Below are 16521 nucleotides of genomic sequence, written 5' to 3'. Positions count from 1 at the left end.
TTATTTAGCTGTCTCCGTAGCCGGTGCTCAGAGCAGCACACTCAACGAGATGGGCTCACGCACACTGCAACACGTTTCTACTTCTCCCCCAGCAAAACTCGGGTACTGGCTGCTTCACCGCAGCAGCCCAGCTCCTTTGCAACCTGCAAACACTCTTGTCCCCACCAGCATCCCGGCTTCATGCCCTTTGGCATCCCCGCCACGGTGTGCTGGGTGCTGGGGAGCAGAGGACACGCTGGCCGGGTGGGAGCTGGGTAGCTGGAGCCCTTCCAGGTAGCAGCTTTGTTTTCATCCCCAGAAAAGCTTTCCTGGGATCCTGCCCTTCTCACGGTGCCTCTTTCCTCCCGCTTAATATTTCACCTCTGCTTTAACTCCTTGCTGCCAGGCTGCAACCTCAAACCCCAGCAGCTTTGCCTCGTCCTCCAGCGTGACAGCGAGCGACGAATAACAACGACCGAGGGTGGGCAGCTCTCCCCCCGCTCCTGCACTCTCTAATATTAACACATATTGCCTGGGGAGGCATTTTGGAGATTAAAAGCACTGGGGACATCCCGTGCTGGAGCACTGCTTGTTCTGCAGGGAAGGACAACCCAGTCTGGAGCAAACAGCACGCAGCGATCCTGCGGTTGGTGACAAAATGACTTGTGGCTGCGGTTAAGGGAAAGCAAAGGGGAAAGGACAAATGCAAACTGATACTTGGACCTGGATGATTATTTTTTTTTGTGCTCCCAAATACCGGTGCAAGGGAGGAGCCTTTAAGGCTGGGAGGTGCAGTGGCAATGGCAGCGTCCCCAGCCAACTCCTGCCATCACCACCAGATGTTGGGCATTGATTTACAGCTGTGACGGACACCTACTTCCATGTTTCTGCTGCTTCAAACCACGGGCTTGCAGCTCTTGGGATGACCATAAGACCATCAAGCAGTTTTCAGTGCAGCTTGCGACATCAGAATATTATTTATTTTAACTGACTGGGTTGGCAAAGCTGCCATAATTTAGAAGGGAAAAGGTTGGGAGGCATACAGTGCATCCTAATAAAACTCTACAGCGTGTCCCATAGAGCTATAAACCACCCTGAGCAGGTTCAAGTAATGATAAATACTTAGAGGACACAAAAAACCCAGCTGGGCTGGGGGTTTACCCGGGTGCTGCTCTTGGGAGCCTCTTCCCCTGCTGCAAGGCCAGTCGCTGCAAGCCAGGACCCTCCCTGGGGCAGGGACCACCAGGACTGGCTGCTGGAAGAGAAAAGACAACCACTCTCAGGCTGGGAAAACCAATTTCCACCATCCACCAGCAATTTTTCCATCATCCCTATAGTTCCTTCAAGGCTGCCTCTCCAGCAGAGAGCTCTTTCATCATCATCACCCTCTGAGCCCCCTCCCCCGCCTGGTTTATCTCCCAAAAGAAGAGTGCAACCGCTAAACCACACTGCTTTGCAACTAAATATAACCTTTGCACTAAAGTCAGTATTTTCTTCTAATCAGGAAGACCCATTATCTACCCCTGCCATGTTTATTTAGGCAATTACATAGTTTAGCGTACTTTGATTCAGATTCTTAATTTTTACATTTTTGATTATGATAAAAAACCAGGGAGTGACGCATTTCTTATTTGCTCTGTGCTCTTTTTTTCCTTTGCAATGTGCCAGACTGCATGCGAATGGAAATTGGAAGTCAATTAAAGAAGTGCAAAACCAGCATTTTAAAATCTTTTTTATTAGTTAAACACGGCTACCTTCAATATGTTGGCTACAGCAGGGTGGGGAAAAAAAAAAAAAACACCCAAAAAGCAAAAAAAAGTGAGCTTATCCAGACATGTTTTGCATTTAAAACCGATGCGATACATGAAAGAAATATTAAGCGTAGCGAACTGACAAATTAAGTATCTTGTTCCTGACAAGCGGAAGCAAACTCGTGTCGATGGTTGAGGAGCCGGGTGGGAATTTAAAGCCAGGGGAAGGGAAAGACCCGTCACAGCATCTCTGGGTGCTGGAAGGGTGGTGGCACCTCTCAGCCCCTGGCCGTGGTTTCTCCCAGACCCTCTGCAGAGTTGCCTACAGCAACATGCGCACTGCTACAGGTCGCGTTGCCATCAGGAGAGCCTCCATGAGATGTTTAAAGCCAAGGAGAGCTGTCCTGTCCTCTCCCACTCATTTCTCCACCCTTCCTGCACTTAATCCCAAGTTGACCACCCGCACGTGGCCACCAGCAAGCCCTTGGTAAAGCAGATCCTGGAGGCACCACCCTCAGCCTTTCCCTGCTCCGCTTTGCAACTGGGATCAACCCAACTGCTTGGACTGGGAGCTGCACCCAAGCTGCAGAACCTCATTTAGAAGCAGACGCTAACGAACTAGGGTTCAACAGGACCCCATGGCTTGCAGGACCCAGACCTATTTGCCTGGTGCCCAAGGGACGTCTCTTGGTGGCGTTGGCAAAACATCACTCCGGGAACGTCAGCCAGCCCCTTGCAAGCACGGCTGAGGTCAGTGCTAATGAAAGATGCTATCGCAGACCCGGCGTCCAGCCAGACAAATGTAATTAGCAGTATTTGCAGAAGACAAATCTTGGCAAGGATGGGGGGGATGGGAACACATCCCCTTGTGATAGTTTTGGGGAAAAAACACGGCCATTTGGAGGTCTTCCAAGCTAGAATAACAGCCTCGCCAATGACTATTTAATTAAAACCCGTGTAGCATTTGAAGGGAGAAGGGCTGCAAGTGAATAAGCGCGGTGATAAAATATGCATCGACTCCGGCATAAGTTCTCCCTCCCTGGCACAAGCCTTTGCTTAAACCGTTGATGGTTTTTGATTCACAAGCTCCAGCGAGAAGGGAACATTTGCCAGCCACTATTTCAATCCCACCGGGAGTTTTTTCCGGGGGTTATAGCCACGCTGTAGTTTAGGATGTGTCAGCGCTGGCATCATAAACACAGATCAGAAACGCTATAAAAGAAGGAAAAAAAAAAAAAAAACCAAACCCACACTCCTGGCTAGAGTTTAGCATCCTGCAAGCTCAGGCCAAAGGCAAATTATTTCTCCGTTACTGAAATAAAATCAATGAAGCTCATTTTTATTTACAGAAGAGCCAAAGAAAGGGAGAAGGAAAAACTCTTCAAGCTGCAGAAGCGGGATAGGGCTTTTCAACCAAAACCAGAAGGCACGGGGCAATGATTTCAAGGAAAAAAACCAGCAGCTGGGCTCCTCTCAGCTGCCTTTCATGGACCTTATTGAAAATATCCCCAGGTCCCTTAGAAATACCAATCCGGGGGTGAAACCTCTCATCCCAAGGCAACCTGGGGAGGTGCTATCTCTCAGGAAGCTACCATCTAGCTAAATAAACCCAGACCGATTATTAAAACAGCTATTTTGGTTCATCGCTCTCCTACAGCATGCCCTGGGCATAGAGAGGGGGTGAGTGTGTGGTCTGGGGACAACAGACTCCATGCCGGGTCAGTGTCCCAAAAAATACCTCCATTCCCATCCAGGTAAATAACCTTTCTGTGTGTCACTGTTTGCTGAAGGGGGCAATTCTGGGCGATGCTCAAGTTGCTTTGAATCAACATCGTTTGTTCAGTTCACGCCTGCTGAACACCAGGTCCGGCTTTTGGCAGAAATTGCCTTTTTGCCCCAAATCAAATGGCCTGGCAAGGCAATACAGGGTTTGTGCTGGGTCTGCCTGCCTGCCCCAGAATTACTGACGTTGAAATTTAGCGTCCCAGCTTGCAGTGCCTGCTCAGGGGGCAGGCAGCAACACCCCCCATGGATGACTGCACGTGCATCACCCCAGCCCTGCCCATGCCCCCTGAGAGCTCCCTAATCCATCACGAGGGAATAAGGCACCCCACCAAGCCCCATCAGGGATGGTGGAAAGGAGGACATGAGCATCCTGGCTCCAGCCCCAAGGAGCCAGTGGGTACCACAGCAGTACAGGATGCTGGATTTCTCCATGGCCAAGGTATTGCCCAATGAAATGCCCCACCTCAAGCCAAGGTGAAGCCTATCCCTTAAATCCTCCTAGTTCAGGATCTCAGAGCCCTCCCAGCTTGTTGCTATTGTTTCATTATATCTCTGTTTAATTTATGGTGGCTCTAACCAAAGGACAGCATCATGCTGGAAGCATCCTCGCCAGGCTCAGAGGAGACAGAGCAGACTGCACCACATGTGTGGGCAGCTGGGAAGACCATCCAGCCTCGCCTGCTATCACCCATCAGAGCCAAGAGTGAGGACCATCCATCCTGTGAGCGGTCCAGGACAGATGGGAGCAGTGAAGTGTATCAGCCATGCAGGGATGGGGTGGCCAAGAGAAGCTCAGGCTTTTCTCTTCTCTTCTCTTGGAGGCTGTCTCCCTCCAAAACAGCTCCAAAAAGGCAGCTTAGTTAATGCCGTGAGGATGCTGCGGTCCCCAGTTAACGCTGTGGGGATGCTGCAGTCCCTGGTTAATGCTGCAGTCACTAGTTAACATTGCAGGGGTACAGCGGTCCCTAGTTAATGCTGCAGGGATGCTGTGGTCCCTAGTTAATGTTGTGCTGCAGAGATGCTGTGGTCCCTAGTTAATGTTGTGCTGCAGGGATGCTGTGGTCCCTAGTTAATGTTGTGCTGCAGGGATGCTGTGGTCCCTAGTTAATGCTCCAGGGATGCTGCGGTCCCTTCCCTACCTCCCTCTGCTTGCAGAAGTCATTGGGGATGCTCAGGGCCATGCCAGGAAAAAGCAGCCCAGACACAAGACCAGCAGCCTCAGGGACTCACGTGCCTGCAGTGAGCTGCATCCTCCACTTTTGCAGCTGGTCCAGAGCCACCAACCCCACCAGACAGCCCCCAGGAGCCACCCTGAGCAGATCCCCAATGTGGCTGCCATGGCCACAAGTGCCAGGTTTAGTCCAGCTTAGTTTCAGTGAAGGATTCTGAAGACGTCCTTACTGGTTAGGAGGCACCGGCGGCAATAAACCCTCCCTCTAAGCCTCCCCAGCAGCCCCTATATACAGCTCACAGCAAAATACAGCGTGCAAGGAAATCTGCTGGCGAGCCACGCGAGCTGATAAAAGCTCCCTGCCCTGCGCTTCCAGCTGCTGCTCGGACCCAGCTCGTAGTCCAGGGATCACACCCTGCTCAAATCGCCCTTAGCTCCATCACCTCCAGCTCCCACAGGCATTTTACATCCCCAACAAGGATCCTTTTGTGCCACCACCCCATACCTGCTGTTTAAGCCCTCAGGTCCGGTCATGGGAAGATTTTTTGTCCCATTCCTCTGCCTTATCTGTGGGCAGAAGGCAAGGCATCAGCCAGTGATGCAGCTGCGCTCGAAGGCACCTCAGACTGGCCAGAGCTGATAAAGGGCTTAGGGCTGATGCCAAGAGCCAGTGAGGCTCTGCGAGGGGGGACACTGGCTCCATCCCAGCCATCCCATGGAAAACCCAAGACTACAGCTGCTCAGCCGTGTCCTGTGTTTTCTTTCCCAAGAGCAGGCACTTAGGGAGCTCTTCTTTTCCTCTCCTGGGGGGAGGAAGAGGGTGCTGGAGGATGCAGCAGGGGCATTGCATTTATTGCAAAGCTTATCAATACCTGATAGCTGCTAAGAAAGCAGCTGGAAAACTGAAAAAAAAGACAAAATCAATATAATTCTGAATCAATAGAGATACCTTCTGTGTTGGGAAGAAGCCGAGTGACTGGATGCTGCAGGGAATAACATCCCGGCTTGGTTTGAGAGCTCAAAGGTGTCAGAGGGGGGGGCTGGAGCATGTCAGCTTGGCTGCATTTTGGCGGTGAGGGGGTTAATTTGCTGCAGAGATGGATTTTCAGTGCCCACGGTCGATAAACAGGGCAGTAATTATGTTGCATTTCTCTGATGGCTGCGGATCTTTAGAAAAATCAACACAATAGCAGTTCACTGAATCTCAGTGACACGCAAATTTGATCCATCATTTTGCTCACGGTTGAGGCTTCCCAACTCTGCTGCCGGTTTGGGTTTTTTTGTTTAAACCTTCAATAAAAAGGTTTTCATCGGTTTCATGCCACCGCCACCCCCTCGGTTTCGGTGGGAGGCATCCAGGTTTAACGCCTGCCTCTCCAACAGCAGGATGAAATGCCAGCACAGGGGCTTTTTTACAGCATGCGGTAGAGAAACAATCAAAATATTCACAGGGAGAATTAAAAACCTCAGGCTAGAAACAGGTTTACGCTTGGTTCAGTAGCAATAGAGCCTCTTCTCTTTTTTTTTTCCCTCCTCTCACCAAAAAAGAAGAAACTTTACCAAAATACCATTTCCCTCACAAAGCAGCACCATTTTCACTCCCAAAGGGCACTACTACCACTGCAAAGAGTCTTAAAACATCCATGAGATCAAATTTTACATCAAACCAGGGTGGGGGAAGAGAAAAAAAAGAATTCTCCCTTTTTCCTCTTCTCCAGTTCCTGGCCAGTAAATCAACAGGGAATTCAAGAAGTTAACAAGATTAAAGGGAAGCCCTCCTCATTTTCCATCAGTTGAATTTACAGTGAATTAATCACATTTTGAGACTGAAACTTTCTGCAAGCCCCAGTGTGTGCTATTGATTCAGAGCTGCAAAGCCTCCGGCCCAGCCTTTCCAGCCTCTCTGCTTGGGTGTGGGGACAACCTAGAAAATGTATTATACATGGATTTCACCCCAGACATCCCACCAGCAAGGATGGAGGATGCGCTGGGTGACCAAGACAGCCACCTCCATCCTTACTTTTGTGGTACCCTGTCTCCCAGCTCCCTCCTTGCACTGTTTCACATGGATGCGAGATGCCGGCATCCCCATCATCAGCGATCACCCTCACCCTTCGCTCCCCTCCAGCCTGGAAATGTCACTCCTGCAGCACAAACCCTCTAACTGGCGCCTCCTCGTTAGAAATAATTTCACAGACATGGGACAGAAGCACACATGGAAAAGGTGCTAGACACCCGGGGCACCAAACCAGCACTGCCAGCTCCACCTAGAAACCAGACTCCTGCAAATAACGGTTGTATTTCTGGGGGTTTGACTCCATGCCGCTGTAGGTTGCAATCATTTGTTGTGGGCTCCAAAGCCCAGGATTGGGAAGGGCACGTTTGCCTGCGCTGCCTTGGGAAAACGACACCCCACAGACACAAGCACCAGCCCCGGGGGCGCATCCTGCCTGTTGCACCCGAGTTTGGTACCTGGAGCCAGGAGGATGCAGCTTTCCCAGCATCACAGGACCTCCTCAGTACCCAACCACTCATCCCACTGAATTTTCCTTGCTGACTTGATGCAATCCCACTGACTTGTCCCCACGATCCAGAGAGATGCATCGGGGTCACTGGCTGCCTAAGCTCCTGCTCCCCACATCAGCTTTAACCCCCTCGATTTACACCCCCAGAGCCCCCTGGCCTGACACCCAGCCCAGGCGAAGATACAGCCACGCCAGCACCAGATGTGCTGCGGGGAGATCGCCCGGGTTGCTACGCAGCTGCTCTCCCCCCTTCTCTTTGCAACCGAATAAACAGAGATGAAGCCATAACAGCCATTTGCACAAAGAAAAGCATCTGCACCAAGCCAAGCATCCGAATTTTTTATTTCTGCATGATAGGCCTATTTGGAAAGCTTTTTATTTGTAATTAAAATGCAGCCATTACAAGTATTGCGTTTCCAGCTAATTGTTTTCTTTTTTTTCTTTTTTTTTTCCCTCCTCATTTGGGTTGATAGACGAGGTCTGAAATAGCAGGTCGGGATGGCTGGGTAAAGCACCCATAATAAAACCAGCTCTTAATAAAAGAATCATGTCTTGATGATGCATGGCTGTACTTTCCAACTTTTTTTTTTTTTTTTTTTTTTATTTCTCCAGCCTGTAAACATGAGCTCGTTAGGGCAGGGTGGCTCATTAGCAAGGGCCTGTCTGCCTTGATGTTTCCATCAGCACCGCAAGGGCACCAGGCTGTTTAAGCCAGTCTATCATCACCAGGCGCTGCAAATACCTTAATCCGCATCAGGCAAGAAACGTAACTCTCCGGAGCATTGCCTAGAAAGATAATAAACAGGAGTAACGTGGGAACGGCCGCTGAACAGCCCAGCTCCCCCCCAGCCGAGGCGCTCGCAGTCAGCCCCAGTCCTTCAAGCCCTCCAGTTCCCTACGGACCAGGGGAAGTTTTCCCACTTTCCCCACCTTTTTCCCAGAGCATCCAGCTTGGGAAAAAAGGGTCAGAGAGCTTCAAAAATGACGCATTGCAGCGTTCAGCTGCTTGCAAGGTTTATTTGGATGGGTGAAGAATGGCAGCAGCCAGGCGATTCCCCACCAGGACAGGCAGGGAGAAGCCCGCAGCCGCTTCCATAAACACAAATTTTGGGCCAAGATTTGGGGTAAGCATATGGAGGGAGAGGAGATAAGGGATGATTTGGGGTGAGCCAGGCAGACAGCAGAGAGTAACAGGCCCTGTTTTCTTCCAGCATCCTCGGTAAGTCCCGGCACCTCGCCGTGATGGAGCAAAGCCCAGATCAGGAGAGCAGAGCCACGAGGTCGCTGCCTTTTTTGCTTTAATATGTCACCCTGGGCTACAGCTGCAGACTTCTGACACCAGCCCCAGCACTGACTGCATTAACTGACTCTGGAAACGGATCAGCTGGGGAAATATTCCTTGGCTTTTTGTGACTCCAGAACACAGCAGCTACAAGAGATAGAAAAAGGGACTTGGCAGTTTTGTGATCTGCTCCTACCCCGAAGAAAGCCCAATTCAGGCCACAAAATCCCGAGGGAAAAAGCCAGAAACAGCCACCAAGATGCAGGAGAGCGATGGGTATGAGGCTTGGCATCTCAGGAGCCCCAAAAGATGGAGTGTACCCCCAACTCAGCACAGTAAATGGGACCTGGAAACCTCGTCTCATCCCTCAGGGGCTCATGAGCTGCTCCCTAACCCATCACCCCCTGGGCTGGGGGAGCTGCTGGAACTTCTGAAAGCCTGGAACACCAGGAACTGCCTGGGATCCCTGGCAAGGTTCCTGCTGGACCAAAAGAAGTTAATTTTGGCCAGGGCAGAGCTGTAGGAGGGAGGTCCTGCTGCCAGCAGCACGAGCATCACCAGCCCTGTCCGAACTCATTAGGCGTTTCTGCCCCTTAAAAGGCAGCAAGACACACTCAGAGCCACCTCAGCACTCCAGTCACTTCTGCTTTACAGCCTTTTTTTCCAGTTTGCTTTCTCGGCACCAACCCTTCCGCTTTCTTTTTCCTTGCTTTGCTGCAGGGAAGGTGCAAAGTTGCCTCTTGGGGAACGTCAGCAGAACCGAAACCCGAAGAGCGGAAGAAAAGCTGAGCTGGCTTCAGGTTAACCTGAAAAGTTGTGCGTGCAGGGGAAGGATGCAGCTCTGCATCCCTACTGCTCGTGACAAAGGTCTGGGTGGTTGCTCAGGGGGTGGCAGGGTACCCAGTCACTGCTGCATCCCCCTCTCATCCCTTGCTGGCTCCGTCCTGAGTACCCAAAGCAGCAGCTCGCAGCATGAGCCAGCTTTAGGAGGCTGTTACCCTTCTTTGCAAACAAGCCACTGGAATCAGACCGAGAAAATGAATGGGTGAGCTATTTATTTCCAAAGGCATTACCCCAGGACATGAGAAAGACAGAAATTTCCATCTCCATCACGACAGGCTAACGTGTATCCCACAGAGACCTGCCAAGCGCTGAAAGAGCTCTGCAGGGGAAGCCGGACATGGGCAAAATCACCTCCAACATTTTCTTCCACTACTAAGGCACTGTGCAACGGCTGTGCCTCTATCTGAGCGGTCAAGCCTGGAGACATTTACTCATTTCCTATTCCGAGAAGCGCCCTTCAGGGTTTCACTTCACCAAAAAGAAAGAAAACTCTTTCTGTGCTGCTGACAACCCTCACACGTGATCCCAGAACAAGGATGGATGCCACAGCAGGAGGATGCTCGCTCCAAACCAGCCCCCAGGTCTTTGCCCAAGCCCCATGTGAGAGGCCCACATTGAGCTCCCAACAATCAGCCACTTGGGCAAACACCCAGGGAGGATGGGAGGAGGATGTGGAGTAGCAAACCCCAGGTCTGCTTTATCAGTGGAGGCTGCAAACAGCTGATCTGCATCTTCCCGGAGGCACCATCTTCCCCCCACCCCATCCCCATCATCTGCTGCAGACTCCTGCTTTCAGCACAGTTCACTGATTAGTTACTAATTAGCAACTGGTTTGTGTCATTTCCCTGCCATTGCCCGCCAGCACCGGTGCAAAGGTCTGGCACGGTCCAAGCCATCTGTTCAGGCCCAAACCCCGCACTGCCACCTCCCATTTCTGCAGGAGAGGAAGGAGAAAGAGCCAGCTCGGTGCTCAGCCCCTCCACCCCGCAGAAGGACAGACGGAGACATCTCTCTCCCTGCCCTCTCCCTCTCCTGGATGCTTCAGCAATGGAAATTTGCATCCTAAAGCCTTTGAAGCTTTGCTGGAGCTTGGCAGAGGGAAGCACTGTCTGGGGCAGGCAGCACTACAAGAAGAGGATTCATCCAGGGCAGCTGAGGACTCCCCAGCAATTAGTAATTAGCAGCACCAGTGTCACAGCCACAATGCTAGAAGGCAGCAGCATTTTGAAACCCGGGCGCTGGGTAGTTTGGCAGAATATCAGCCAGCAGCCGAGCATCCTTATCGCCAGCCTACCCCACACCGCCTCTGCTATTAGCGAGCATCTGTGCCCATCACTGAATTATGTCTTTGCAGGGCCAAAGGGGTGCAGGAGCTGCCCAGGGAAAGCTGATAGTCCTCTTCTTAATCATCTCACAGGTATCGAGGTGGTCCCCAAGGCCGCTGCCCCGTGCTTTGCAGTTGAGGTTGGTACAAGCAATGCTCGGAGCAATGCTGGTGCGGAGCAGAGAGTGCTAGTGGTCCTCCCTTCTCCTGGCCCCCAGCCCAGGCATCCCCTGCCTGCTCTCCTCCCAATCCTTGGGCTGTGCTGACCCCTCCTGGGCTGCAGCCTGCACAAGCAGCTGCCTCTCCTTCCTTCCCACTATTAGAAGTGGGAGAATAAATCCCAACCTGTTCCCAAAAGTGCTTCCCCTCTCTCCAGAGAGCAATCAGGGGCTGCCTTCAGGCCAAGGCATCCGTGCACTGCTCAGCCTCGGTGCTCCCGGCTTGCTGGCCGCATCCCAGGGATGGCTGGAGAGCCCTTTGCCCACCAAAAGGTATCGGGAAGACCTCGGGGTGGGTGAGGCATTCATCAGGTTTTCTAGCTCCCCCTTCCCAAAGCAATAACAAGAGGAAGGACAGGAGAGCAGCATCCCTGGCCCATATCCCACAGAAACCACCACCAGAGGCTGGGCAACCCCAGGTGAGCATCAGTTCAGGGGGGACCAATTCGGGGGGGGGGGGCCGTGGCCTCTACAGCACGAAGCAGAGAGATGCTACAAGGATGTAGAAGTTAACAGGCAGCTTCCATCTCCCAAGACCCCCCACTGCTGACTCCCTCGTCTCAGTCATTACCCTCTGGCGAGATAATGAACTCCTGAGCGCAGCACTGAGAGAAGCAGGCACTTGAACGAGAGCTCTAACAGCGACTGCCAGAGAAATCATTAAAAGCGAGTACTGGACTTCAGAGATCAGTTGCAGAAGTCGTCTAAATCCACACCTGCAGCCATTCTGCACTCACCAGTGAACTGCTACTTGCAGAGGTAATTTAGCATCAGCTGGATGCCCAGCAGCTAAGCAGCTACATAGAGACCTGACGGATGAGTGCCAGGCGAGGGCGGACCTCTCGCACATAGCACAGGGAAGCTCAAACTGCCAGATTGCTCCCCATGGGTACTACAACCCCCTCTCAGCCCTGGAGCCCCCAAAAATGGGGTTTCTTTGTTTCCTTCCTCCCAGCCCCGGCACCCCATGAGCTCTGCAATGCTCTCATCTCCCTCTGCAGCCAACACGAAGGATGGCAAAGCCGTTCAGCTATGCAGCTGCTTGTCACCTCCATTTCCTTCTCCATGCACCCCCAATTCAAGTCCAAGCCCTCGGAGGTGACTCCCAGTTACCATTTACTAGCATTTGACCCAAACTGCTTTAAGCCGACACCTGCATTTCCATTCCTCAGGGGTGCATAAAAGGATGAAGACCAAAAGCCGGTGAGATGTTTTAAGGGTTGTAAAAGGGACAGCCACCTGTCTGCTTATGGTGCAATAAAGTGTTGTAGTAGAGAGAATTTATGGCCAATAAAAAGCACAAAGCGGCGATCAGAGATGTCTTCAGTAGTTTATAAACACATAAACCTGCACCATCCCCTTCCACACATCAGCACTAGCCCTCGGTGGAAAATGAATGTGCCTTGAAGAGGAGATGCCTGAAAATTCAATTGCTCTCACAGATCCTGCAAAGGGAAAAGCAAACCCTGAGCATGCCTGGGCTTCCCAGGGGCATGGGGCAGCGCAGAAAAGTGAGCTAGCTTGGGGCATGCCTTCAGGGCAGGCTGGAGAACACCTTCTTGCAAGACCCAGCAGGAAAAATGAAGCCACAAGTCTCCCTTTACAGAGGGAAGCAGACACCAGCTGTGGTTCACTAGATGCAGAAGTGCTGGAGAACCTGTCCCCAGAGTAACATGGGTCCTAAATAAAACACTACCAAGGTCAAGGCATCTTTTAACCAAACTCCAGGTACTTCCGTACCGCTCAGCCCTGGGCTGAAGCACTCTGCCATGGAGCTTCTGGAGCCAGTAGGCAAGGCTAGAAGACCTGGGCTGATGACTTTTTCCTTCCTCAAGGGACCCAAACTCTATAGACAGGGTATATACCTGCCTAAAGCCAGCCCAGCTCAGCCAGGAGGTCTCCTGCAAATGGTCAGGACCCTAAAGCAGAGCTGGGGACCCTCCCGCCCTACATCTCACCCCAGATGCTCCCAAAGCCTTTATCAGAGCCAGATTCATTGGCAGTGTGGTATTTCTGATTTAAATGGAGCATCTTCCTTAAGACAATAAAAAAAATAGAAAGAGGAAAAGATAAATTATCAGGCAGCCCGATAATAAGTATGAAAAGAGGTTTTAAAGTTTGCTGAGACCCTTGACCAAATTGTGGACTACCTCTCCATCACTGCAGCTACTACCTGCTGCGGTAGTGACAGCAAAGCCTGCAGGGTTCTCAGCATCTTCCTCCAAACAGCTCTTTTGCCAGTGCCTGCCAAAGCGCAGCATCAGATGAAGATTCCTCCCTGCCCAGTATCCAATTGAGCCGAGAAGTTAAAGCACCTCTTTGCCCCAGCCCTCCCACTAAAAACACAACAGCCCTAAGGCTGAATGTTGCAGCGATGTGCTGGATGCACTCAGAGAAACGCTGGAGGGGAAGAACCATCCAGACATTAAACGTGGCTCAGGATCTCCCCAAAATTCACCACTGGAGCATCCTCGAGGTGCAGCCCAGCTGCCAACCGCTGGCAGGGTGTTCTTGCCATCTAGCGGCTCCTCACTTCAGTGCAAACCGTAAAACAGTAAAAAGGGGATTCGGTTCCACCCCACCCCACCCACCCCCCCGCCACTCTTTCCATCTGTAAGCACCACGAGACCAAAGGACACATGGAGCTTTTTTTTTTTTTTTTTTTTTTTTTTTTGCTCTTCCATCTGTATTTTGCCCCCTTTTATTCGCAGCTTGGATCCTTCAGGATTTTTCTTCTGTCGATCTGACTACAGTCGGGGTTTTTCTAAGGTTTATTACTGCCGCAGCGAAGGATGGCACGTTTCTGCAGGAAAAGCTTGAAGGTACAAAAGGAGACCCGTGAGGCTCAGCTTAGGCCATAAAACTGTGTTGCCAAAAGTCTTTTAAGCTGCAGAGTAATTTGTGTCCCACCACAGCTCCCAAACCCTCGGTCACACCAAGGCTCTTTTTCCCTCTTCCACCCTACGACGGAGAGGGATGCTCATTTCTTAACGCTGTTCACCCCACATAAGAAGGAAAGGGCACAGCATGGCTGTAAAAAAACTATCGTTTCAGTGGATTTTGGCCAATTTATGGTCTGACCCCTGGCTCTAGCTGGGTAAGGCTGATTTAGAGGACCATGAGACCCCGTACACAGAACATTATGTGATTTCATCCCTCCCAAGAGCCACAGCCGGCCCAGAAGTTGTCAGAACGAGCACTTCACAGCATACCAATAAGCCTTTTCACAGGCACTAGCTCGCCTTAGTCTGTCATCGTGTAGATTGTATTGGAAATCACTATTTGACAAGGCTCAGTGCTTACTCAGTGGCATATTCTCCCTATCAACCCACTCAAAACCATGTTTAGGAACAAGATAATACTTGCTGCTGTTAAGTGAGCATGCAGGAATACTCCTCCTCCCTGGTGCGATGTCTCCCACTGCTAATTTCTCTATGTATTTTCATTTTTAAGCACCAGAAAACAGTTAACCCCTTACACTCATCTTCCAACGCTCTTATATAGGAGGGGTGGAAAAAAATATCAGACACAACTTTGCTGCAGATGTTCTCCAGAAGGAAAACAAGCACTAAAAAAGTTAGAAACAAGAAATGGGAATATTAGAGGGGAAAGCAGCTTAGCAAAGTGATGAGGCGTAGCCAGATAGATGACAATCAAAGGGCATCTCTGTGCAACATGAAAGGAGAGATGGTATCACCTGGGATAGTCAGGGGGAGGGGGGAAATAAAAATACTAATAAAAAAAATATCATACAACATACTGTGGAAGGCAAGAGCAGGGAAAACTCTCCAGCCAGCCTTTTCTGCCAATTTCTAAAAGCCATCTCTCTCCAAAACCTTTCTCTTTCTAATTGCCAGGGCTATGAACTGGCCCAAATATCAAGTTACTGGTCATCTTGAAAGCAATGGTCACATCAACTCTTCTGTCCTGGTTTGATGGGATCCCCCGATGGAAAACAAGCCTTGCAGCAGCCTGTGACAGAGCAGCAGGTCAGGGCAGGGACGTGACATTTTGTGACATTTCTCCGTGCTCACAGTCCCCAGCACAGAGGATGTCACTGGGGGAGGGAGGCAGAAGATTCTCCAGGACAGCCTAGAGAAAAGACCTCAGAGAAGCTGCTACAGACAAGCTCACCCCTTAGCCAGGGCCAAGTAGACACGCTGACCCCAGCCAGGCTGCACTGATGGAAAGAGCATCTTGGTCTGCTCCAGGGAGCCAGGAGGAGCAGTGACCGTAGCCTAAAGAGGACCAGGAGAGAGGAGAAATGCTTCTACAAGCCCCTTTTGTGCTCCCTTAAGTATCTATGCAACAGACGTCACTCCTAATTTCAGAAGAACCCTGAAGAAGGCAACAGCTCTTCTCAACACCGCAATGAAGTGGTCCTAAATCAAGCCTAGGGAGATGGTTTTGGTCCAGTCATCTTTCCTTGAAGACAAGGGCACACAGATGGGGCAGAGAGCAGCGGAGCCCAATATTGTAGCTTCTGTCTTTGGTCCTGACTTGTTTGCAGGACAAGAGCTTGGGCAGGACAGCACACAGTGCCGCTAGCGTCCCCTCAGGGCACACACACCTTCCTGGTGAAGGGACAAAGTCACACCGAGCTGGCCAAAGACAAGCTGTGGGCGCCATCCACACCCCCTCCCTTAGGTCAGAGCCCTGCAGGTTGTTCAGGGGTACATGGTCAGGCCACTGTCATGCGATTTCTTTGCTCTGAGCTCAGCGTAAGAGGATATATTAAGAGAATCACCGCAGTTTGTTAAAATAGTCGTCGCCAGTGTCCCACCTACTCTTTGGCTACCAGGCTCCAAACTGTCAGATGGTCAACTCCAGTGGCAGCTCTAGACACCCAGACCTCTAAAACCCCTCCACTCCACTGCAGATCTTCAGCCAACATCGATTTTTATTACCAACCCAAAACTTTTAAGAGACAAACTTCTCTTGCTGGGGATTACAGAGACCTGACTTGACATCCATAAGGTCTTGGGGACAGCAGCTTCTACAGTAGCATCAGCTGGAAGCTTCCATCAGTGACAGGACTGATCTGGAGAATCGCTGATGGATACAACCCAGCATCATTTATGCTCAAGATGTATTTCAGGAGGATCCAAAACATCTATTTATAGGCTTCTAACACTGGCATCTGAGATAGCTCTGAGAGCTTCCCATCCTCCCCCAAGGGAGGATGCATGTCTCCTGGTGTGCCTTTAATGTGAGATTGTTTGAAGAGATGAAAAAGCATGTTACAAGCTGGGAAAGTGATGCTGGGGTTATTATATTTAACTAAGCTACATATTCCAAAGGTTAGAGAGTTTCATGCCTATGGAAACCAGCTGCTGCATTGCCTCACCATTCCTGGCTACAAGGGATAACTCGCTTGGAACACCCCTTACCCAGCTAGCTCTTTTCAAGCGATCCATCAGTGCCTCTGTTAGACTTCTACTTGCTTTATTGAGGTCTTCCTCCAAGCACAGAAGGACCCAGTGCTCACCCAGGAGCTACAGCAGCAAAGCACTCATTAAATAATAATTAAAAAAAAAAAAAACCAAACAGGATTTAAAAGCCTGCATGAACAGATAGCTTTTTCCCATCCTTTTCCGAATAAAGCAACGCAACTCTGCTCCTAACTGAAGGAAAGGGTCTCCT

The sequence above is a fragment of the Falco naumanni genome, chromosome 3, assembly GCF_017639655.2.
Source record: "Falco naumanni isolate bFalNau1 chromosome 3, bFalNau1.pat, whole genome shotgun sequence".
NCBI lineage: Eukaryota > Metazoa > Chordata > Aves > Falconiformes > Falconidae > Falco > Falco naumanni.
The sequence above is the reverse complement of the archived record's forward strand: the minus strand, read 5'-3'. Positions refer to the sequence as shown.